The sequence below is a fragment of the Caretta caretta genome, chromosome 6 (genome assembly GCF_965140235.1).
Source record: "Caretta caretta isolate rCarCar2 chromosome 6, rCarCar1.hap1, whole genome shotgun sequence".
Taxonomy (NCBI): Eukaryota; Metazoa; Chordata; order Testudines; family Cheloniidae; genus Caretta; species Caretta caretta.
The window spans coordinates 56,303,617-56,326,444 of NC_134211.1; the positions used below are offsets into that span (position 1 = coordinate 56,303,617).

Below are 22,828 nucleotides of genomic sequence, written 5' to 3' on the forward strand. Positions count from 1 at the left end.
AGGAATAAATCCTGCTTTGTCTGGGATTGGGGGATGGGGAAGCTCTAAATGATACAAGATCAGGATGCTTTGAGCACAGGACTGAGAATCAGAAACTCATGAAAGCCACTCGCACTATTGACACTCATTTCCTGTGTGGCCTTGGGCAAATCATTGAATTTAATTACATTTTCAATGAAAAACTATTAGCCCAGATGGAGGGGAACCAATAGACTTAATGTGTCAGTGAAACTGGGCTAGTAAATTTCACTTTTTTATTTATAGTCGGTTTTCCTTGGGTTACACTTTCTAATTCTTGCACTTAGCAGGATGGTAACAATGGATGGATTTAGATACTTCAGAGGAAGGTTGTCGTTTTCATAATAAACCATTTCCCTCTGAAATTTTCACATTTCATGGGAACATCTGCAGTTGAGATGCTTTGTAAAAGCTTGGGGTATGTTCTGTTTCATATATGGTGTCTTCTTTGATTTGAAAATGATACACATCTACACATAAATACCAAACCTATCATGGACAAGCAACAGTTGTGACCCCAATATCCTAGATTGCGATGCCATTTCCCTTTCAGATACCTGAACCTCAATAACTACATAGCAATCTACTCTGGCTGTGTGTGTGTGTGTGTGTGTGTGTGTGTGTGTAATATAATATATGCGGGGGGGAGTAGGTTAAGGAAGGAGGAGGTTTATAGAGTGTGTGTGGGGCAAGGGAAAGAAGGGTTTAGGGATGAGTATATGGACATGACACTGCACCCTCTACTTCTGTGGTTAACTGGCCAGTTGATCTCTGCAGAGATCAAATATTAAACACAAAAGAAAAAATGTAAACATTTCTGAGGAAACCTTGTCTTGGAGCTGGGCTCTGAGGTGGGCCTGGGAAGCATCATTACTAAACTGATGAGAGAGTTGGAGATGTGCATAAGTGTTCTAGTAACTGTGATTAGTAGATGGGCTGACTGGCACAGCATTTCCCTGTGAGAGAGCAGTGCAGGTGTTGAGATGGAGCATAGACTTGCTCTGATAGCCTCATTAAGAGCTGTCCTTGGGAGATGACTCAATTCAGAGTGGAACGGGACTGCTACTGGCTGCTTCATTACTGTTATTTTTAATTGCATAGGTAATTTGAAAATCCCAGCCTCTCTTTGTTTGGATGGAATGTTTGAAACACACCATTGCTGTTGGTCAGGGACTACAGATCATGCATCCTGCAGCTGTCAGCCTGGTGCATGTGTATGAATCTGCACCTACAAGGCAAAATAGAGGAACCTGTACCTTATGCTACCTTTATAGGATATACTAAACTGCAAGCTGTGTCCAGCCTATCACAGTACTCCCTTGGGTGAACATTGTTGCACCTGATACTATGCACAGCTTGGGCAGGGGGGAGGGAGGAATGATCTCTAAGGGGGAGGAGAGAGAGAAATGGAGGTTTGAAATACCCTCCCCCCCCCTTGCCCTCTTTCTGTTTGAGTGTAGCAAGGTGCTTTATGGCTGGGTGGCTGGTCTCCACCTTTTCAAAGTTAATGGGGCATGACAGGGAAGCAAAATAATAGATAATTCCCCTTCCCCCCCATAAAATACATGACAAAAACTCTTCTTTTATTTTGTGTTGTGACTTGCATGATTTAGAATGAAGTTGGCAGGTCTCAGCCTGTCTACTGTTGGACAGATGTCCGTATCTCACAGATCCACCCCCGTGGCTGGCACTAACTTCCCTCATTGGCAGTCTCCGTGGAGAAACCAGGGACTGAATGGACCTAGCAAACTGATCTCTTCTCAGTTGGGAGGGTGTCCCTCCAGTTCAGAGCTGTAAGTAAATTGACAGCATATTCTGTGGTGGAAGCCTGAATTTGACACGCTTCCCTTGACATATCCTGGGGGTGACCAGAGGACTTCATGGAAGCACCTCTTACCTGCAGTGAATTCTGTACATAAGAAAAATAAGTTCTGTGATTCTATTGCAAGGTTCCCAGGGTGAGTTTTATGTGGACTGCAAATTGCCCCATTTGAATTCAGACCAAAGAGTGATCTGTCCCCAGTTTCAGTTCCTTGAGTACTTCTCCTTGACAGAGACCTTAGCCAGGCCCTCTAGAATTCACCTAATGGTTCCAGTTCATTTCTGTGTAGTGCTAGTGACTTTACTGGGGTTACACTGGGGATGAATTTAGCCCTTTGTGCCTCTATGCATCTTAGATATCACCTATAGGCAGTTAAACATGTCTTGGCAGCCACAGTGGGTTATTGAAGTGAAATGATGGGCAAACTATTTATTGGAAGAGGCAGTGACTGAGGCTGGCCTTGGTTCTATTTTAAAAACCCCCACAGAGCACTCAGTAGTGTGTTCTACCTAGTAACTGTTGCCCTCACAGGACTCCTGTGCTAGGAATCACAGGTGGTGCTCAGTTCCTGGGGGCAACTGTGGGAGCTTGCAGTGTTCTGAAGAGACTACCTATGGCAGACAGTCGGAGAGGAGGGAAGATGAAAGCAATATCTCCCCTGAGCACCCACTCACCTCAAATACTGATCTGTATAAGTGAAAACTACGGTGGTGACAGGAGTCACTTTGACATTGGTCCCAGGGAATCGTTGCCTGAGCAGGAATGAAATGATGGATCTGACACTGGCAGTCCTGCTTACTGCGTTATTGGGACAGATGAGAGAGTAATGTGTCATTGTACTTGTTGGTCAGCCTAATCCTGCTCCTTACCTTCAAAACAGGGCTGAAATTAACAGGAAAGAACTAGGAGAGGCTTTTTCGCCTGGAACCTTGCATAGGTACTGGAACTACGGTGCTACAGCACCCCCTGGTTTGAAGTGATTTCCATTCTATACAGGGATTACAGTTTGGTTCAAAATGTCTCTCAGCACCCCCACTATACAAATTGTTCCAGCCCCCCTGGAACCTTGCTCATTTGTGTTCCATCCTTCAAATCATCCATGCCCGTACTGCGCTGCTACAACTTGGTCCCAGCCTCCTTGCCGTCCCCCTCTCTCCCTTGCTGGGATGTTCGAGCAAACATGGCCAGGATTTATTTCTTGCACATATGAGGGGTTTAGCATTTGGCATTTGTGACATGGATCACTGCATACAGCAGGATGCGGGTGCAGATGAATTCATATACAGTCGGCTTGCCCTGCACAATGATTTGGTTAAATGGGAATTGAGATTAATACTGGATTTAAGTTTCTCATAGTTGGCTGGTAATAACCTAATCTCCTCTAGGGCTGCAGGCAGGCAGGCAGCATTTCACTCAAGGCAGTTTGTGTTTGCAAAACCTGAAAGAAATTGAATTTTGATACTGAGAGGGCTTTAACCAGAGCCTTTTAAAATACAGTATATGCACTTTCCATTGCTATCTCAAATGCAGCCTTTTAATTTCTATATTGTGTGACATTCACCTAGGTTCTCAGGTCTGATGGACGTTTGACAGTAATATTTCTCATTTTGTTCCCTAAGAGCTTAGCACCTTAGATCAGTTTTATAAATGTATAAATTACATTCTGGAAGTTGATAAAGTGAAATCTTTTTAGACAGATGGAGAAAAATGTTTGCACAGGGCAGTGAGTGCTCTTCAATTTAAAGAGAGTTTAGGTTCCTGAAAGCTCTTTAGGTGGCTCAGGAGATTGGTAATGGGATCTGTGGAGCATTTCATGACTGTGTTGTCAGTTCAAGTCCCATCTGGCTTGGTTGTTACTGTGTGATAGGGAGAGATGGTTTGGTCTATGCACTTTCCAGAACCAAACAGCACAATTAACACGAAGGCCCAAATTTTGAAGGTGTGTGCGCGTGCCTGCGGTTTTTGCATTTGCAATTAACTGAGACTGCAGTCCTTCCCCTTAACATCTGTGTATCTGGTTTGCATTTTCATTCAGATATTTAGCCATCTAAATAGTAAGATTTGCACCTGCAATTAATTGGGTGGGGCGAAAAAGTGAGTATAATTTTGCAGGCTTAAAATTGCATCGGCAAAAAGGGCGGCTGGGCTGAGGTTTGCCTGAAAGTCCAGTCTAAATTTCTCTTGTTTCAGAGGAACTTGACTGACCTGGCCTGAGCCTAGGAGAGTACCTGGCAAAGAATAGCTCCCTGCCCTCCACACCAGCACGAAGGGGGTAAAAGAGGAGAAGATGAGAACCAATAGCTCCTTGCAGCTTCCTGATTCTCTTCCCCAGCCCTGGTACAGGTTAGAACCGTCTGAGAGCTGCTCTAACTCGCACTAGCTAGCAAAGGTACCCTAGCTGCCACCCTCCAGCTGCTTCCCTTCCCTGCTCAGCCAAGGATTACAAATGAGCCACAGAGCCTGAATAGAACTGAGGCACATTGCCAGGGAATGGTGTGGGGAAAGCTTGCCCTGCCTGTGTTCTTGCAATAACAGCTCTGAGAATAAACGGAGGACTTGTTTGCAGAGCTGTCTGTATACCTTTGGGTAGAACTAAATCCATTCCATATTTTTTTATTTTATTTAAATTCATGCCCTAATATTCTGAATCTCTCCCTCTGTTGTCTTTCAGCATCCGTTCCCTTGTTTGTTCTCCTTGCTAAGGTTGCTTTCCCTCTCCCTTTGCCTGCTAATGCAAAAACCTGTTATCAAATCATCATAATAATCTTCTTAAAACAGATATGCTTCAAAGCATTTACTGTCATCGTCTCCTAGGCTCCTATTACCATAAAGCATGAGGCCTTCTCTGAGGTTTGACATCCCCTGCATAACTTAAGTTTACTCTGCCAGCTCTCTCTGTGGATTTGAAGCACAGAGACAGATTGAAATTCTGACTTCCCAAGGCTCAGAGTTCATATGATGACTTGATTAAGATTTGAAAAGCAGCCTCTTTATTTCATCCATTATTTCTGTCTCTCTCTCCCACTCTTTGTTCACGGGGAATGGGAAAGTGTCAGAAATGCCCAAACAAATGGGATTCAGGTCTATTCAACAGAGCTGCAGCTCCATGAGTCCCACGCCTGGGAAGTTTGTTAGTTTGAAAACAGGATAATGGGAAAGATCCTATTTTAGTGCCTTGTAAAAAGATCGGAGGCTAATTTAATTCTTTATTTTTTCATTCCTTTTATTCACTTTCTTCTCCTTCACAGAGTATAATGGTTAGGAGAACTGAATAGAGAAGAAACCTGGAAGAACTTGGCACCTGGCAGTGACTGGAGGGAGAGAGAGATCTATGCAAACTGTACCAGCAGAAGGAGGTGTGTTTGGGGATAAGTAAGAGGATCTGGTCTTGTTTGGTTAAGAGTCTTTAGGCCCCAGCAGGGGTCATGCAGCCCAGTTTATAGGTGCACAGCCTCTCTGTGTTACCTGTTGTTTTGTTTGTTCTCTCAGCTGATAGGATATTTTTTGTCATGGGTAGAGGACTGGGCTAAAGCTGGCAAAGGTTTCTGTGAACCAGACTGAGGATATGTCTACACTACGAAATCAGGTCGAATTTATAGAAGTCGGTTTTTTAGAAATCGTTTTTATATATTCGAGTGTGTGTCCCCCCACAGAAAATGCTCTAAGTGCATTAACTCGGCGGAGCACTTCCACAGTATCGAGGCAAGTGTCGACTTCCGGAGTGTTGCACTGTAGGGAGCTATCCCACAGTTCCCGCAGTCTCCGCTGCCCATTGGAATTCTGGGTTGAGATGCCAATGCCTGATGGGGCTAAAACATTGTCGCGGGTGGTTCTGGGTACATATCGTCATGCCCCCATTCCCTCCCTCCCTCCGTGAAAACAGCAGCAGACAATCGTTTCGCGCCTTTTTTCTTGAGTTACCTGTGCAGACGCCATACCACGGCAAGCATGGAGCCTGTTCAGCTCACTGTCACCATATGTCTCCTGGGCGCTGGGAGATGTGGTACTGCATTGCTACACAGCAGCAGCAACTCCTTGCCTTGTGGCAGCAGACGGTGTAGTAGGACTGGTAGCCGTCATCGTCATGTCCGAGGTGCTCCTGGCCACTTCGGCCAGGAGCGCCTGGGCAGACATGGGTGCAGGGACTACATTAGAAGTGACTTGACCAGGTCATTCTCTTTAGTCCTGCAGTCAGTCCTATTGAACCATCTTATGGTGAGCAGGCAGGCGATACGGATTGCTAGCAGTCCTACTGTACCATCTTCTGCCAGGCAGGCAAGAGATGAGGATGGCTAGCAGTCCTACTGCACCATCTTCTGCCAAGCAGCCATGAGATGTGGATGGCTTGCAGTCCTTCTGCACTGTCTGCTGCCAGCCAAAGATGTAAAAGATAGATGGAGTGGATCAAAACAAGAAATAGACCAGAGTTGTTTTGTACTCATTTGCTTCCTCCCCTCCCCCGTCTAGGGGACTCACTCCTCTAGGTCACACTGCAGTCACTCACAGAGAAGGTGCAGCGAGGTAAATCTAGCCATGTATCAATCGGAGGCCAGACCAACCTGCTTGTTCCAATAAGAACAATTACGTAGGTACACCATTTCTTATTGGAACCCTCCGTGAAGTCCTGCCTGAAATACTCCTTGATGTAAAGCCACCCCCTTTCTTGATTTTAATTCCCTGTAAGCCAACCCTGTAAGCCATGTCATCAGTCGCCCCTCCCTCCGTCAGAGCAACAGCAGACAATCATTCCGCACCTTTTTTCTGTGCGGACGCCATACCAAGGCAAGCATGGAGGCTGCTCAGCTCACTTTGGCAATTAGGAGCACATTAAACACCACACGCATTATCCAGTAGTATATGCAGCACTAGAACCTGGCCGAGCAATACCGGGCAAGGAGGCGACGTCAGCGCGGTCACTTGAGTGATCAGGACATGGACACCGATTTCTCTGAAAGCATGGGCCCTGCCAATGCATGCATCATGGTGCTAATGGGGCAGGTTCATGCTGTGGAACGCCAATTCTGGGCTCGGGAAACAAGCACAGACTGGTGGGACCACATAGTGTTGCAGGTCTGGGACGATTCCCAGTGGCTGCGAAACTTTCGCATGCGTAAGGGCACTTTCATGGAACTTTGTGACTTGCTTTCCCCTACCCTGAAGTGCATGAATACCAAGATGAGAGCAGCCCTCACAGCTGAGAAGCGAGTGGTGATAGCCCTGTGGAAGCTTGCAACGCCAGACAGCTACCGGTCAGTTGGGAATCAATTTGGAGTGGGCAAATCTACTGTGGGGGCTGCTGTGATGCAAGTAGCCAACGCAATCAAAGATCTGCTGATATCAAGGGTAGTGACCCTGGGAAATGTGCAGGTCATAGTGGATGGCTTTGCTGCAATGGGATTCCCTAACTGTGGTGGGGCCATAGACGGAACCCATATCCCTGTCTTGGCACTGGAGCACCAAGCCGCCGAGTACATAAACCGCAAGGGGTACTTTTCAATAGTGCTGCAAGCTCTGGTGGATCACAAGGGACGTTTCACCAACATCAACGTGGGATGGCCGGGAAAGGTACATGACACTCGCATCTTCAGGAACTCTGGTCTGTTTCAAAAACTGCAGGAAGGGACTTTATTCCCAGACCAGAAACTAACTGTTGGGGACGTTGAAATGCCTATATGTATCCTTGGGGACCCAGCCTACCCCTTAATGCCATGGCTCATGAAGCCGTACACAGGCAGCCAGGACAGTAGTCAGGAGCTGTTCAACTACAGACTGAGCAAGTGCAGAATGGTGGTAGAATGTGCATTTGGATGTTTAAATGCGCGCTGGCGCAGTTTACTGACTCGCTTAGACCTCAGCGAAACCAATATTCCCACTGTTATTACTGCTTGCTGTGCGCTCCACAATATCTGTGAGAGTAAGGGGGAGACGTTTATGGCGGGGTGGGAGGTTGAGGCAAATCGCCTGGCTGCTGGTTACGTGCAGCCAGACACCAGGGCAGTTAGAAGAGCACAGGAGGGCGCGGTACGCATCAGAGAAGCTTTGAAAACCAGTTTCATGACTGGACAGGCTACAGTGTGAAAGTTCTGTTTGTTTCTCCTTGATGAAACCCCCCGCCCCTTGGTTCACTCTACTTCCCTGTAAGCTAACCACCCTCCCCTCCTCCCTTCAATCACCGCTTGCAGAGGCAATAAAGTCATTGTTGCTTCACATTCATGCATTCTTTATTCATTCATCACACAAATAGAGGGATGACTACCAAGGTAGCCCAGGAGGGGTGGTGGAGGAGGGAAGGAAAATGCCACACAGCACTTTAAAAGTTTACAACTTTAAAATTTATTGACTGCCAGCCTTCTGTTTTTTGGGCAATCCTCTGGGGTGGAGTGGCTGGTTGGCCGGAGGCCCCCCGACCGCATTCTTGGGCGTCTGGGTGAGGAGGCTATGGAACTTGGGGAGGAGGGCGGTTGGTTACACAGGGGCTGTAGTGGCAGTCTGTGCTCCAGCTGCCTTTGCTGCAGCTCAACCATGCGCTGGAGCATATTCAATGCTGAAGCTTCAGCTTCAGCATTGAATCCTGCCTCCTCTCATCACGCTGCCGCCACATTTGAGCTTCAGCCCACCACTTACTCTCTTCAGTCCGCCACCTCTCCTCCCGGTCATTTTGTGCTTTCCTGCACTCTGACATTATTTGCCTCCACGCATTCGTCTGTGCTCTGTCAGTGTGGGAGGACAGCATGAGCTCAGAGAACATTTCATCACGAGTGCGTTTTTTTTTTCTTTCTAATCTTCACTAGCCTCTGGGAAGGAGAAGATCCTTCTCAAGATGTGATCATTGAAACACATGCAGCTGGTGGAGAAAAAAAAAGGGACAGTGGTATTTAAAAAGACAGATTTTATAAAACAGTGGCTACACTCTTTCAGGGTAAACCTTGCTGTTAACATTACATACATAGCACATGTGCTTTCGTTACAAGGTTGCATTTTGCCTCCCCCCACCGCGTGGCTACCCCCTCAACCGTCCCCCCTCCCCGTGGCTAACGGCGGGGAACATTTCTGTTCAGCCACAGGCAAACAGCCCAGCAGGAATGGGCTCCTCTGACTGTCCCCTGAAGAAAAGCACCCTATTTCAACCAGGTGACCATGAATGATATCTCACTCTCCTGAGGATAACACAGAGAGATAAAGAACGGATGTTGTTTGAACGCCAGCAAACATACACTGCAATGCTTTGTTGTACAATGATTCCTGAATACGTGTTACTGGCCTGGAGTGGTAAAGTGTCCTACCATGGAGGACGCAATAAGGCTGCCCTCCCCAGAAACCTTTTGCAAAGGCTTTGGGAGTACATCCAGGAGAGCAGCGAATGCCAGGGCAAAGTAATCCTTTCACATGCTTGCTTTTAAACCATGTATAGTATTTTAAAAGGTACACTCACTGGAGGTCCCTTCTCCGCCTGCCGGGTCCAGGAGGCAGCCTTGGATGGGTTCGGGGGCTCCAGGTCCAGGGTGAGAAACAGCTCCTGGCTGTCGGGAAAACCAGTTTCTCCGCTTGCTTGCTGTGAGCTATCTACAACCTCCTCCTCCTCCTCATCTTCTTCGTCCCCAAAACCTGCTTCCATGTTGCCTCCATATCCATTGAAGGAGTCAAACAACATGGTTGGGGTAGTGGTGGCTGAACCCCCTAAAATGGCATGCAGCTCATCATAGAAGCGGCATGTTTGGGGCTCTGACCCGGAGTGGCCATTCGCCTCTCTGGTTTTCTGGTAGGCTTGCCTCAGCTCCTTAAGTTTCACACGGCACTGCTTCGGGTCCCTGTTATGGGCTCTGTCCTTCATGCCCTGGGAGATTTTGACAAAGGTTTTGGCATTTTGAAAACTGGAACGGAGTTCTGATAGCATGGATTCCTCTCCCCATACAGCGATCAGATCCTGTACCTCCCGTTCAGTCCATGCTGGAGCTCTTTTGTGATTCTGGGACTCCATCATGGTCACCTCTGCTGATGAGCTCTGCATGGTCACCTGCAGCTTGCCACGCTGGCCAAACAGGAAATGAGATTCAAAAGTTTGCGGTTCTTTTCCTGTCTACCTGGCCAGTGCATCTGAGTTGAGAGTGCTGTCCAGAGCGGTAACAATGGAGCACTCTGGGATAGCTCCCAGAGGCCAATACCGTCGAATTGTGTCTACAGTACCCTGAATTCGACCCGGCAAGGCCGATTTACGTGCTAATCCACCTGTCAGGGGTTGAGTCAGGAAATCGATTTTAAGAGTCCTTTAAGTCGAAAAAAAGGCCTTCATCATGTGGACGGGTACAGGTTTACATCGATTTAACGCTGCTAAATTCAACCTAAAGTCCTAGTGTAGACCAGGGCTGAGTGATGACACAATACCACTTGGAAATGGGGCCTAGTGTAGTTGGAGTCATAGAGAGGTTGGTGGAGTTCCATGATTTCTACACATCTGAAACTCCAAGGGGTTCAGACATCACCAGTATCTCTACGACTAAGACAGGGAGCATCTAAACTCCTTTGAACAGAATCTGAGATGTTAGACTTAATTGGTTTTATAAATAACTATGGAAGGGCCCATGATTCTTTGCAGACATTGTATATGTTACAACCAAGAGAATTTATGCATGTAGCAGTGGAATGTTTCCACCCCAGATGTGACTCATCCCAGCAAAGGGCCATGAGCCATGTGGCTCTGTAGTGGGTATCCATCAAGGGGGAAAGTGGCATACTCCATACACTAATGAAGGGCTGAACCCCACCATCTTCACTCAGACCAAACCCACAATGTAGTCAGTGGGCAAGGATGGTAGGGCTTGGCCCAACCATTGGCATTAAAATGTATTTTTCTATGAACTCTTTCATGCTCAAGGTGTTTCTTGCATGGAAAGCACTTTGTGGCAGACATTGGCATGTTTTTGAAACCTGCTATCTAATGCTACACCTTCTTGTGTGTGTCCCCACCCCTGCATTAGATGGGGGACACTGAAAATTTCCCACCATTGCTACCCTGATTCAGCTCCATGTACCATGTAGATAGGCCATCAGCATCTCAAGAAGCATGACGTCAATTTCTGCTCAGAACTGGTCTAACTGACACAGTATTTAAAGTGCCAGCAGCCTTGTCTACACTGAGGCTCTGTAACTGGGCCAACCACCTCCTGTGTGCTCCTTGGTGGCCATACTGCAGGCAGCCTGCCTCAGTTTCTCCTTTGGACTGTTCAATAAACTCAAACCCCACATTTGTCTATTCCCACCCCTTCTCAGGTTGTGCTTTACTAAATTAACAAATATTCAAAATAAAGTTTTCAAGTCTATCCAAAAATCCACACAAAACAAAGATTTCTCTTCCTCCTTCCTCCCAGGCCTTCCTGCCTGGGGCCTTTTCTTCTTTGGCAGCCACTCCCAGACCCTAGCTGTCTTGAGTCTCAGTCCTGACTCCCGGGACTCTCTGCTAGAGCCTACTCATTCCTAGCAGTCTAGGATCCCTGAGCAGTCCCTCTTTCATTGTAGCCTCCTGCTGCTCTTTACAGGACAGTCACCCTGATCTCTCCCAGGTGTGGCTCATTTTGTAATCGGGGGTGGCTAGCCCCAGCACTCCAGGCCTTCAGGGGTGATCCACCTAATTACAGGCCCACAGCAGTGGGAAAATTTTTCAAAATTTCCCTAGTGTAGACATGACTACGAAGTCACTGTACAAACAGGAGGCTGTGCTATACTGTGCTCTGACCAGTTTTGTGCTTTATGTACATTAGTGTGGTGGGATGATCTATAACCAGTAGATCTGGTTGTGGGTGTTGGATGTATACAAGTTGCCTGTATTTTTTCCCGGTCGGCTGCTCCTTTATCACTCCCGATAAGCGGGTGTGAGAACTGAAGTGGAGGCATTGGCCAAAACCCAAAGCAGGCAGGAGTCCTGGGTGTATAGTTTGGGGGAAGCTCAGTTTCTTTCCTGATAACTCTCTGCCTCTTAAGGCAGTACACTGCACACCCTGCCTAAGCCATAATCATAATCCTCTTTGCAGCAGGCGCCTCTATCCCCACGGGAAGCATTAGCAATATCACGAAGTACGAGACTTCATTGTTCCCCTAATCTGGAAAGGGAGCCAAGACAAGACAGAGGAAACTTTAACCTGTTCAGTGCCTCTGTGTATGAGTGATCTTCACTGGGTGGGGAAATTGGGAAGTCTCTTTGCTGAAAATAAACCAGAAATACTGTCCCCCACCAAATACTAACCTCACAGATTTATATTGCTCTATGGAATTCATTAGCGGGCATGTCTTTGAACTTGCCTCCATCAGACATGCCCTATTACCATATTTGGGAGAAATAAGCCTTTTCAAGGGAAACTAGAACTTCCTAGCAGCTGCCTAAAAGGTAGCAAAGTTAGGAAATGAAGCACTTCTTGCCAGGGCAGCGGTAATGGCAACTTTGTTACTATTTATGGACCAAGCAGGTGCTTGATGTGGTGCAAAAGAAGACCTGCCCCAAGGGGCTGAGAGTAAATAGAAAGAAAACCCAAACCAAAGAAGAGCTGAAGTTGAAGGGAAGCTGGCACCTTGGGCACTGAGATAAGGAGTCAGCTCCAGGCAGAAGGGGAAACAGAGAAGAAGGCACACATATTTTTAAATAAAAATTGTTTGAATTCTGACTAGCATTTCTGTGACATGAGTCATGCCCCTTGCTGAACAGTGATGCCTTTTATAACCCTGGGAATGAGAGTCCAGTGTAAAACTGCAAACCACGTTCCAACCTGCTGTATATAGGGTGAAAATCAGCTCTCCATGGAGGCCCAGCACAAAGCCTGTGTGCCAGTTAAGCCCCACTGTGGCCATAAGTGGGTAGTAAGTGGCACATAAGCCTCCTCATGCTTTTCCTCTGCCTAGGGGTGAAGCTTACACATAATGGACAAGTTAGGTTTCCCCTTCTCCCTCTGTACCAGCTCTTCTCTCAAATCTTCCTCATCCCCTATTTGCTTCTGCAGTGACTCTCACATTCTGTCTCCTGCTTGCAAAAGCCTGGCTCATTCTGTGCAGGTCTGTGCCTAGCGAAGAATCCTAGCCCCTAGCGCTGAGGTTAATGATCTCACTAAGTGAACTCTCTGTGTGAGAACTCGTCTGTGAAAGTTTGTTGCAGCCGCCTCTCTAATTAAAAAAAATCTCATAAATAGCATGAGATAGGGATCTAGAGGGTTTGCTTTTTATTTCTATCAAAACTCCCTGGAGATTTTTTAGGTAGGAAATGTAGCTCTCAAAGCTGAGATTTCTTTTAGACTTCAAAGGCCATCAGTTGAGGGCTTCTTAGAAATGCCACATCTGTTTAAACTACACTTGGGGGAGGAGGCATTTCCCCCCTCAAAAGTGCTTCAGAAAACATCTCTGTTAGACAGTGCTTGAGTTTGCTTCAGCGTGTGGTAGACAAGACACAACCTTCAAATGCACCTCAGTAGAGGGAGACAGCAGGAGGCAGAAAGATAAGATAGAAGAGCGGAATGCAAGGGTGCGGGGATGGTTTTGCCACATCCCTAATTGGTTCAGTCATGTTCCTTATTTTGCTGGAGAATTAACAGCAAGCCCTGTAATCTCTGGAGTTTTGAACAAAATTGATTTGGGAGTCAGAGTCGAATGAGCCAACTAAAATTTAAATTTAAAGAGCTTGTCCGCTCTTTGTAAGCTCTCAGTTTGTCAATTTTCTTCCCTACTGATACACAGAAGGCTTTTTTATAATTAACTCTACTTGTCACTTTGCTTTTCATTTTCTATGTGCAAATGTGAAAGCTGTGCTTCAGTTTAGCTTCCTGCTACTCTTTTAGGGCCTGATCCAAAGCATATTTGAAGTCCGTGAGCTTTGGATTAGGCCATTAAAATGGTGCAGAAAAAAAGTAATTGCCACGCACCCAGTGCACATAGAGGGGGAATTTCAAAAGTAATTAGCATTGGTCTAACTCTGCTCATATAGTGGAAAATAACCATGACTTCAATGAGAACAGAGCGGGGTGAATTCTGAGTGCTTTTGAAAGTCCTGTCCATAGTTTGTGTAGTGCATGTGAACACAATCTCTCACACATGCTTCTGTTTTATATAACTGCCTCTTAAAAGCTTGAAAGTACAATTCTTCTTTGAGTGATGGTCCCTATATGGATCCCAAACATGGATGCACATGCGCACCATGCGCCAGAGCTGGAACCATGCTGTAGCCATGTCTGTTGATCCGCACGTGCGTCGTGCATTGTCCTCGTGTCTGCAGCTGAGGCTGTGCGGGTCGACGCCACTCCAGTTTCCTCTTTCTGTTGCATGGCCAGAGAACCCCTCTTCCGCTGCCTTCTTAGCCTCTCTAGGAAAGTTGGTTGTTCATTCTTCCTTTGCGTATGTAGTTGTAGATAGTATTTTTCTTGTTTTCATAGTGTATTAATATTGTAGTTAGGGTTCCTTTCAGAATTCTTCCCCCACTCGGGGATTATGCCCTGGCAAGTTGACTTCAAAACCTGTGCTTCATGCCCACGCTCCTCCTCTATGAGCGATGAGTGCCAACCGTGCCTGTACTGCCTTGGCAAAGCCACTTTGTTGCCTGCTGAATCATTTGCCGTTTGTTCACGCCCCAAATGTGGGAAGCCAGGGAACTTCATCTCTGTAAATTCCTAATGGGAGAGGCTGTGCGCAGTTGGATCCAGGACTGTTGGAAGAGCTGGAATGGTGCTCGTCCCTACCAGTGAGTGTCCATCTGTCACGAACAAGGTCAGCTCCCAGATTGCTGCGCTGGGCATCACAGCATGGGGAGTAGATGGCCAGCCCTCTGTGGAGAAAGAGGTGGTTAGGGACTATTTAGAAAAGCTGGACGTGCACAAGTCCATGGGGCCGGACGAGTTGCATCCGAGAGTGCTAAAGGAATTGGCGGCTGTGATTGCAGAGCCATTGGCCATTATCTTTGAAAACTCATGGCGAACGGGGGAAGTCCCGGATGACTGGAAAAAGGCTAATGTAGTGCCAATCTCTAAAAAAGGGAAGGAGGAGGATCCTGGGAACTACAGGCCAGTCAGTCTCACCTCAGTCCCCGGAAAAGTCATGGAGCAGGTCCTCAAGGAATCAATCCTGAAGCACTTACACGAGAGGAAAGTGATCAGGAACAGTCAGCATGGATTCACCAAGGGAAGGTCATGCCTGACTAATCTAATCGCCTTCTATGATGAGATTACTGGTTCTGTGGATGAAGGGAAAGCAGTGGATGTATTGTTTCTTGACTTTAGCAAAGCTTTTGACACGGTCTCCCACAGTATTCTTGTCAGCAAGTTAAAGAAGTATGGGCTGGATGAATGCACTATAAGGTGGGTAGAAAGTTGGCTAGATAGTCGGGCTCAACGGGTAGTGATCAATGGCTCCATGTCTAGTTGGCAGCCGGTGTCAAGTGGAGTGCCCCAGGGGTCGGTCCTGGGGCCGGTTTTGTTCAATATCTTCATAAATGATCTGGAGGATGGTGTGGATTGCACTCTCAGCAAATTTGCGGATGATCCTAAACTAGGAGGAGTGGTAGATACGCTGGAGGGCAGGGATAGGATACAGAGGGACCTAGACAAATTGGAGGATTGGGCCAAAAGAAATCTGATGAGGTTCAATAAGGATAAGTGCAGGGTCCTGCACTTAGGATGGAAGAACCCAATGCACTGCTACAGACTAGGGACCGAATGGCTAGGCAGCAGTTCTGTGGAAAAGGACCTAGGGGTGACAGTGGACGAGAAGCTGGATATGAGTCAACAGTGTGCCCTTGTTGCCAAGAAGGCCAATGGCATTTTGGGATGTATAAGTAGGGGCATAGCCAGCAGATCGAGGGACGTGATCGTTCCCCTCTATTCGACATTGGTGAGGCCTCATCTGGAGTACTGTGTCCAGTTTTGGGTCCCGCACTACAAGAAGGATGTGGATAAATTGGAGAGAGTCCAGCGAAGGGCAACAAAAATGATTAGGGGACTGGAACACATGACTTATGAGGAGAGGCTGAGGGAACTGGGATTGTTTAGTCTGCGGAAGAGAAGAATGAGGGGGGATTTGATAGCTGCTTTCAACTACCTGAGAGGTGGTTCCAAAGACGAGGGTTCTAGACTATTCTCAGTGGTAGAAGAGGACAGGACAAGGAGTAATGGTCTCAAGTTGCAGTGGGGGAGGTATAGGTTGGATATTAGGGAAAACTATTTCACTAGAAGGGTGGTGAAACACTGGAATGCGTTACCTAGGGAGGTGGTAGAATCTCCTTCCTTAGAGGTTTTTAAGGTCAGGCTTGACAGAGCTCTGGCTGGGATGATTTAGTTGGGGATTGGTCCTGCTTTGAGCAGGGGGTTGGACTAGATGACCTCCTGAGGTCCCTTCCAACCCTGATATTCTATGATTCTTCTTCCCGAGCACTGGATCCGTCGGTACCTCCACAGTCTGACAAATCCCACTATGGGCATAAGGGTAGGTCCCAGGCTGGGACTGCCACTAAACACAGAATTGCTTCCCTGAGCCACGTCAGGGAGAGTAAGAAGTCAGGCATCGACCCAGCTGCTCCAGCTCCCAAGAAGTCCTGGACGGAGCACAAGGAGAAGCACCATCACAATCTGCCCTGCCATGCTGACCGCTTTTGCCGCCAACACCATCAATGCTGCTGGGCACCTCTGGTCTGCCATGGGTGGTCCTCCGCATGCTCGGCCAGCTGGAACTGCTGCTGCCCACTGTGGAGCTGCTGCTGCCTTACCCAAGTTCCCCATTACCTTCAAGTCCCCCAGACACCTCGGTCCTATTTTCTCCAATGGATGAACCTCTACTGCTCTTCTCAGAGAGAGATGCGCCTTCCTCCTCAAACTGTTAGTTCCCCAATGGCCGAATCCATCCTCTAAGTCCAAGGGCATCTCTGAATCAGACCACTCCTTCTTGCCCTGTCTTGCAGTCTGGATCCCAAGCAAGGTGGCACCAAGGCTCCCTCCCTGTGTGTGGAGGCTGTGCACCTCCGGAACAGGTGTATCAAGCACAGTGTCATGCTCTAGGCTGCATATCTCCCGGTTGCCCACAACTTTCTTGCAGACATGCTCAACGGGTCCTTCTACGTGAATTACGAGTGGGAACTGCACAATCCCACCCTACACTCTGTTTTCCTCAGGTGGGGCACCCCACACTGGAACCTGTTTGTGACCAGCGAGAACCACAAACTGCCCCTTTATTGCTCCAGGCAGGTTGTAGGGGCTGACTCACAGGGTGATGCTCTTCTCCTCTGGACTGGTGACTTCCACTATGCCTTTCCGCCCATTCCTCTGCTCCTGTAAGTCCTGTGCACGATTCCCCGGGACCGAGTGATGGCCATACTGACCAATATTGGTTCACAGACCACCTCTGCCTCTCCGCTCGCCCCCTGCTTTACTTCCACGCATACCCGGATCTCCTCATGCTGGCACAGGGATGACGCCAGCACCCCAACCCAAGCCCACTCCACCTCATGGTTTGGTATTTGGATGGAGTTTGCATGCTCTACCCCAGTGCGTGATGTCCTCATGCACAGCAGAAGGCCATCGACTAGGGCCTGCTATCAAGCAAAATGGAAACGGTTCACCATCGGGGCTCACTACCACGATTACCCGCTAGACTCCATAACCATTCTTATTCACCTCAACTACCTTCTCCAACTGAAATGGTCAGGCCTTGCCCACAATTCCATACAGGTCTACCTGGTGGCGCTCAGTGCCTTCACCCTTCCGGTGGACGGTTCCTCTGTCTTCACTCGCCCAACCACCATTTGTTTTCTCATAGGTTTGCTCAATGTCTGTTCACTGATGCTCAAACTGACCCCTTCCTAGGACCTTAATGTCATGCTCTGCCCTCACCAAGCCACCCTTCGAATCCCTCATGGTGTGCTCTCTCTCCCACCTCTCAGTGAAGGTTATCTTCTTGGTCGCCATCACGTTGGCATGATGCATTAGCAAATTTGCAGCCATCATGGCTGACACCCCGCCACACACATCATTTTCCATAAGGGCCAGGTCTCCTTACACCTGCACCCCAAATTCATCCCTAAGGTGGTGTCCACGTTCCACCTCAACCAGTGCATCTGCTTCCCAGTCTTCTATCCCAAGCCCCACACCTCTCACAGAGTCAGAACATTGCACACTCTCAATGTCCACCATGCACTGGCCCTCTACCTCCAATGCACCTGTGCACCTGTGCCTTCTGCTCTTCACCCAAGTTCTTTGTTGTCATTGCTGAAAGCTTCAAGGGGAACGCCCTCTCCTTATAGCACATCTCCAAATGGATTTCCCATTGCATCTATTAATGCTACATACTCTCCAAGATACCTCCGCCTCCTGGAGTCACGGTTCATTCCACGTGGGCACACACTACCACATCAGCCTGCCTCATGGATGTGCCATGACAGGACATTTGCCGAGCAGCCACGTGGAGCTCTGTCCACACCTTTACCTCTCACTTTTCCATTGCCCTGGCAGCAGATGAGGCCGACAGCTGCCCCGTCTTATAGATTATAACTTCTCATGAGTCCTCGCACCCACCTTCACACTGATCACTGCTTGCTACTCACCCACGTTTAGAATCCATGTAGGGACCATCATTCAGAGAAGAAGAGGAGGTTATTACATGTAACTGGAGGTTCTTCGAGATGTGTGGCTCCTATTTTGGATTCCAATACCTGCCTCCATCCCCACTACTATTGGCTATGCTGCCTAGTGGTAAGAGGGATACTGAAGCGGCTTCAATCCACACGGCCTCTTATAGCCTCAGCTACGGACACGAGTACAATGCACGTGTGGGTCAACAGACACTTTTACAGAATTGTTCCAGCTCTGGTGCATGGCACGCATGCACACCCACATTTGGAACCCAAATAGGGACCACACATCTTAAAGAACCTCCAGTTACAGGTAAGTTATTTCCTCTTTCTTCATCTGCAAATTTTGGCCTCTTTGCATTTCATACTGAATTATTTCCCCCTGGGTTTCAGTGGAACATGAAATTAGGATGACAGTTCTGTTTACCTCCTGCCTCAGTGCAGTGGAATGGTTGAGAAGAATGTGACCCCTTAGAAGTTATTTTCTCTGCTCCTGTTCTGTAACCAGGCTCATTATTTACCCTTCCAGGACTGCATTTTTGTGACATTTGGTGTCTCGTGTGTGTGTATACATACCACGGACACACCAGATATTGTAACCACCCCACTCCAGGGTCGAACATAGTATACTTAATCCTGTCTCAGCTGTGGGGGATGGACTAAATGACCTCTTAAGGTCCCTTCCAGCCCTACATTTCTACAGTTCTGTCCTTTTCCAAGCCAAGCCACCTGCTCCTTAAATGACAGAAAGACTTAAGCTTTCAAGTAAATAAGAGAAGCACTCTGGCTTCAGCTCTGCTAATCTGTTTAACCTTCATCAGCATGAATATTTCCTCCTGGCATTGAATAAGCAGGCAATATAATTCTGATGCTAACAAACATTCATTTGGAATGCTTAGAATGGTGCTGATTGACTAAGCCTGAAGGATTGCAGAAATCCCCTGTCTAAATAAATAAATAAACCTCCTGTATGAAGGGTTGTGACAAAGTAAATAACCTTTGTGAGTTCAGATGAGCGAAGCTGAAGTATGGCAGTTGGCCCTCTTGTTGTGCCTGGTTATTTACTTAGTTTTAATAAGAATATTCTTCTCCGCTTAAACAGATGTGTAAGAAACATTTTAAATGTTGATACACAGTGCTGTTACATTACTGTAGGGATAAAATTTGACTCTCACTTCTAGAGTAGTTTCAGAGGAACAGCCGTGTTAGTCTGTATTCGCAAAAAGAAAAGGAGTACTTGTGGCACCTTAGAGACTAACCAATTTATTTGAGCATGAGCTTTCGTGAGCTACAGCTCACTTCATCAGATGTATACCGTGGAAACTGCAGCAGACTTTATATACACACAGAGAATATGAAACAATACCTCCTCCCACCCCACTGTCCTGCTGGTAATAGCTTATCTAAAGTGATCAACAGGTGGGCCATTTCCAGCACAAATCCAGGTTTTCTCACCCTCCACCCCCCCCCACAAATTCACTCTCCTGCTGGTGCTAGCCCATCCAAAGTGACAACTCTTTACATAATCAAGTCGGGCTATTTCCTGCATAGATCCAGGTTTTCTCACATCCCCCCCACCCCCATACACACACAAACTCACTCTCCTGCTGGTAATAGCTCATCTAAACTGACCACTCTCCAAGTTTAAATCCAAGTTAAACCAGAACATCTGGGGGGGGGGGGTAGGAAAAAACAAGAGGAAACAGGCTACCTTGCATAATGACTTAGCCACTCCCAGTCTCTATTTAAGCCTAAATTAATAGTATCCAATTTGCAAATGAATTCCAATTCAGCAGTTTCTCGCTGGAGTCTGGATTTGAAGTTTTTTTGTTTTAAGATAGCGACCTTCATGTCTGTGATTGCGTGACCAGAGAGATTGAAGTGTTCTCCAACTGGTTTATGAATGTTATAATTCTTGACATCTGATTTGTGTCCATTTATTCTTTTACGTAGAGACTGTCCAGTTTGACCAATGTACATGGCAGAGGGGCATTGCTGGCACATGATGTCATATATCACATTGGTGGATGTGCAGGTGAACGAGCCTCTGATAGTGTGGCTGATGTTATTAGGCCCTGTGATGGTGTCCCCTGAATAGATATGTGGGCACAATTGGCAACGGGCTTTGTTGCAAGGATAAGTTCCTGGGTTAGTGGTTCTGTTGTGTGGTATGTGGTTGTTGGTGAGTATTTGCTTCAGGTTGCGGGGCTGTCTGTAGGCAAGGACTGGCCTGTCTCCCAAGACTTGTGAGAGTGTTGGGTCATCCTTTAGGATAGGTTGTAGATCCTTAATAATGCGTTGGAGGGGTTTTAGTTGGGGGCTGAAGGTGACGGCTAGTGGCGTTCTGTTATTTTCTTTGTTAGGCCTGTCCTGTAGTAGGTAACTTCTGGGAACTCTTCTGGCTCTATCAATCTGTTTCTTTACTTCTGCAGGTGGGTATTGTAGTTGTAAGAAAGCTTGACAGAGATCTTGTAGGTGTTTGTCTCTGTCTGAGGGGTTGGAGCAAATGCGGTTGTATCGCAGAGCTTGGCTGTAGACGATGGATCGTGTGGTGTGGTCAGGGTGAAAGCTGGAGGCATGCAGGTAGGAATAGCGGTCAGTGGGTTTCCGGTATAGGGTGGTGTTTATGTGGCCATTGTTTATTAGCACTGTAGTGTCCAGGAAGTGGATCTCTTGTGTGGACTGGACCAGGCTGAGGTTGGTGGTGGGATGGAAATTGTTGAAATCATGGTGGAATTCCTCAAGGGCTTCTTTTCCATGGGTCCAGATGATGAAGATGTCATCAATATAGCGCAAGTAGAGTAGGGGCTTTAGGGGACGAGAGCTGAGGAAGCGTTGTTCTAAATCAGCCATAAAAATGTTGGCATACTGTGGGACCATGCGGGTACCCATAGCAGTGCCGCTGATCTGAAGGTATACATTGTCCCCAAATGTGAAATAGTTATGGGTAAGGACAAAGTCACAAAGTTCAGCCACCAGGTTAGCCGTGACATTATCGGGGATAGTGTTCTTGACGGCTTGTAATCCATCTTTGAGTGGAATGTTGGTGTAGAGGGCTTCTACATCCATAGTAGCCAGGATGGTGTTATCAGGAAGATCACCGATGGATTGAAGTTTCCTCAGGAAGTCAGTGGTGTCTCGAAGGTAGCTGGGAGTGCTGGTAGCGTAGGGCCTGAGGAGGGAGTCTACATAGCCAGACAATCCTGCTGTCAGGGTGCCAATGCCTGAGATGATGGGGCGCCCAGGATTTCCAGGTTTATGGATCTTGGGTAGTAGATAGAATATCCCAGGTCGGGGTTCCAGGGGTGTGTCTGTGCGGATTTGATCTTGTGCTTTTTCAGGAAGTTTCTTGAGCAAATGCTGTAGTTGCTTTTGGTAACTCTCAGTGGGATCATAGGGTAATGGCTTGTAGAAACTCGTGTTGGAGAGCTGCCGAGCAGCCTCTTGTTCATATTCCGACCTATTCATGATGACAACAGCACCGGCTTAAATAGAGACTGGGAGTGGCTAAGTCATTATGCAAGGTAGCCTGTTTCCTCTTGTTTTTTCCTACCCCGCCCCCCAGATGTTCTGGTTTAACTTGGATTTAAACTTGGAGAGTGGTCAGTTTAGATGAGCTATTACCAGCAGGAGAGTGAGTTTGTGTGTGTATGGGGGTGGGGGGGATGTGAGAAAACCTGGATCTATGCAGGAAATAGCCCGACTTGATTATGTAAAGAGTTGTCACTTTGGATGGGCTAGCACCAGCAGGAGAGTGAATTTGTGTGGGGGGGTGGAGGGTGAGAAAACCTGGATTTGTGCTGGAAATGGCCCACCTGTTGATCACTTTAGATAAGCTATTACCAGCAGGACAGTGGGGTGGGAGGAGGTATTGTTTCATATTCTCTGTGTGTATATAAAGTCTGCTGCAGTTTCCACGGTATACATCTGATGAAGTGAGCTGTAGCTCACGAAAGCTCATGCTCAAATAAATTGGTTAGTCTCTAAGGTGCCACAAGTACTCCTTTTCTTTTTACTTCTAGAGTAACTGCTAGTGACTATTTTATAGTGTTCAGTGTTATTTCTCCTGTTACTTATCCAGACTACTCCCATTTTAATAGTTTCAAATTTTATTCTCATTGGGCCTGATTTTTAGGGGTGCTTACCAAGTCCGTGTTAGCAGCAGTGTGGGTCTTTGTCTCCCTTTAGTGGCTAGACCAACTGAACTTTATGAGTCTGCCATTGCCTTCAAACCAATGGACCTGGCTTTTAGAGCCAAAGGTCCTGGATTCAGTCCTCACAAATAATCCAACCAGGGATATCATCACACTGGGCACACACAGCTTCCAGAAAAGTCAGCTGGAGTCATGGCACTTCTGAAAATCCGGTCCTTTGTTTGTTGGTTGATTGGGGCTTACAGGAATACA

General features: G+C 47.3%; 1 protein-coding gene across 8 annotated transcripts in view; it reads left to right on the top strand.

Annotated features, from left to right (window-relative positions):
• The window catches only part of TSPAN18 (tetraspanin 18), a 178,311-nt gene that overhangs the window by 22,988 nt on the left and 132,495 nt on the right, over window positions 1–22,828 (top strand). For 4 of the 8 annotated variants that reach the window (XM_048853420.2, XM_075129542.1, XM_048853415.2 and 1 more), the window contains exon 2: window positions 5,089–5,196. The exons of 3 other annotated variants lie outside the window; for them this stretch is intronic. The gene's annotated coding sequence lies outside the window, so the exon portion shown is untranslated. Of the gene's footprint in view, window positions 1–4,163; window positions 4,184–5,088; window positions 5,197–22,828 lie in introns of those variants that run through there. One more of the 8 variants, XM_075129541.1, reaches the window with a different exon arrangement.